Genomic DNA, 3,094 nt, shown 5'->3' with positions numbered 1-3,094 from the left:
ACTTCCAAAAAACATGGGATTGAAAAAAAAATTACGTTGTGTCCAGTTTGAATTAGGTAGAAAGAAGATGTTATTGTGAAAATAACAAAATGTAATAATCTATAGCACTTCCATTGACTAGTAAGAGTCTTTGGGGTGTCGTATCCATAGCTTGTTTTGGCAGTAGCTCCATCCATCTTGTTGCTTTGCTCAATCAAATATATAATGTACTGTATATAGAAAGAGACAGAGACACAAAGAGTAAGTGAGTGTGAAAAATATAGGGAGATACATAAATACATATATGCACATATTGCACTACAATAAACCAGGAACCTCTTAAGTCACTCATCTGCTTCAATATATTTGATTATGTGAAGAACTGTGCAAATGCATAATCTAACCTACACATTTGATGGACACTCCTTTCAAAAAGTAAGAGTGCTTTTGTGGATAAGTATGTACTGGAGCATGCACTGTAAATGCTTTATGAACTCAGTCCTTTTTCTCATTCAAAGCATTTGACTAGAAATAAAAGAGACAGTGCCAGACAGTGTGTATAAGAGTCTTTGAAGTTAATTTGATTAAATAGTACTGTGTAATGCTGGCTCTTTAGAATTGATTATCAAGGCATAATAAAAACATGAACAGTAGTACATATAGGATTTATTCAATATCTATATAATATGTTGCTGGGGAGGAGTGAAAAAGAAGAAGAAGAAGAAGTTCTTCGCTTTATACGTTGTCCATGGAGGCATTATATTAAACTCAGTAAAGTATTGTGTACCTATATCAATTGTTACCCTGGTCCTCATTGTTGACATTTTGTTGGCCTGTTTCTCCCAAGCTTCTCCCCCAAATGTACATACACAGCATCATGACTATACGTGAGCTCAGATGTGAATAACACCTTGGTGGAACTGAAAACACTTGCTCATTCTTCAATGTACGCAGTTTTGTTGCTGAGTCAAGTGATTTGCTTACATCAGCTGCAAAAAGCACAGTTTATAAAAGTTTTGAAAATACTATATGGTAACAGTTCTTATGATTAACACTGTGTAGTGCTTTATGTCTCAAAACAAGGCATACAAATGTAATTTATGAAAATAAAATACACAGACATATTAAGAAATGACTGCAACTCTGACATGTTTAAATACAATCTAAATTTCAGCATCACAGTCCAGAAAGTTTTTACCCAAGGTAGACTGTCTAGGTAGACCTTTTCAGAAAAGTGTTAAATCTGCTACCTTGAATTCTGGATCTATTATAGTCACTGTATCTCACTCAAACAATGAAAAATTCAAAACCAATCCATGAGTCATGGATCATAGAAAGACTGTATTGTTTTATGATTCATATTATGCATTGTAAGAAAGAACACCAGATGAATTATAAATGGCCCTCCTTAACATTTACATTTTTATGAGCACATTAAGATTACTGAAAAAAATGCTAATAAAATGCATAAGCCTGCCATTAAATGAATAGGCTTTTGGAAAGGCTTTTACTTCTGCACACGGTTTTAGAGGCATAATTTGGTTACCACATTTAAATTCTGAAAAAAAAGAAAGATTAGACAAAGTATGATATACATTTATTTATTATCCCAGGCAACAGGAAAAATGAGCATCTGGTAGCTGTGATATAATTTAATTACATTCATTATAGTTAGTTGCAAGGATAAAACTGAAATTCCCCCTATTCACTGCCCATTAACATCTAAATTGCACCCATTTCACATTTCCATTTTCCTGGGAATTAAATAAACTTCTGATAAAAGAAGTTATTGTACAACAATGCAAATATTAAGATTTTCTTCAGAAAGAGTTTGAACCCCTTCTTAATGATCTTTTCATTGAGTCAGGTTGTTGAATACATAATTTAATGGAAATATAACTTTTCGCACAGTATTGTCTTGAAAACCAGGCAAAGCTATGATCCATATTAAAGATATACATTGGCATTTTGTTGATGTAGATTAACAAAATAAAGTTTCAAGGTGATTATTTATTTATGTATTTAATGATTTGTTGATGTATTGCTCATAAGAAGATAGCTGTAATGAATCCTTTGCTGTTGTACTATGTGCCAAATATAAGCAGTTTCCCAGACGGTGTGCTGTCTGTCCTACACTTTACTCTCTTCTGAGCAACATTAATAACATACATATAAGCATTAGCGTATGTTCGTTATTACATGGCTAATAACACTCCATTACTTAAATAACATTTTCCAAATTATTAAGCAATTTGTACATGCAATTTGTAACCCCTGATCTACAGTTACCTTTTTAACTGTATGTCTATTTAAATTAAAGTACCATGTCACCCGTGTCCATTCTTAAACGTAAATGTAGCCTTGCTCAATCTTTATATTCCATGGGTTTAAAAGATGTTATAACTCATGTTAGCACCTAATGAGATGGGATTAATAATAATGTAATGTGGTTTTGTGCATCATGCCTGTCTATGGTTACATTGTACTTGGTGATAAAACTGTTGCTCCTATTAGTGTTTGGTTCAAAGCAATTGCAATATTTGTGGACATATAATGCCGGGTTTGCATAGTTCCACAGTCATGTAAGAATGTGGTCAGATTAAAATGGATCAAGAATTGCAAATTGAACTTCACTGTATCTATTTACATTCACATGGACTTTCTTTCATTATACATGTGTGTATGTATTGATGTACTTCATAGATTTTTTCATAGAAAAACCATTAACATTGTTCAACAGTGTAATATTGGCAAAGGTGACTTGTTGAACCTTTTCCTGGTTTATTATAGATTGTGATAGCCTAAAACCAAACACGATAAGTCTTGTGTCTTTTAATTCTCTTCAGTATCTGAGATTTCCCTTTCCTCCTCTTTTTTTTATATTTCTTGAAGATTGTTTGCAATACATTGTAGCGTTATGTTGGGTGTATTTTGATAAGAGCATTTTAGCTCTGAGCTGAAGCACTGATCTAAAGAAGACCTCTCCCCCCAAAGTTATCAGATTTCCTTAACTCATCAGCTTGGAACTGGTTTACATCAAAGTGACAGTTTTGGGAGGATGGCACCGAGAATAGGCCAAATAGTTTGGAATCCTGCTGTGAGATGTCTGGGGAAG

The sequence above is a fragment of the Amia ocellicauda genome, chromosome 9 (assembly GCF_036373705.1).
Source record: "Amia ocellicauda isolate fAmiCal2 chromosome 9, fAmiCal2.hap1, whole genome shotgun sequence".
Taxonomy (NCBI): Eukaryota; Metazoa; Chordata; class Actinopteri; order Amiiformes; family Amiidae; genus Amia; species Amia ocellicauda.
Note: the sequence above shows the minus strand (reverse complement) of the source record.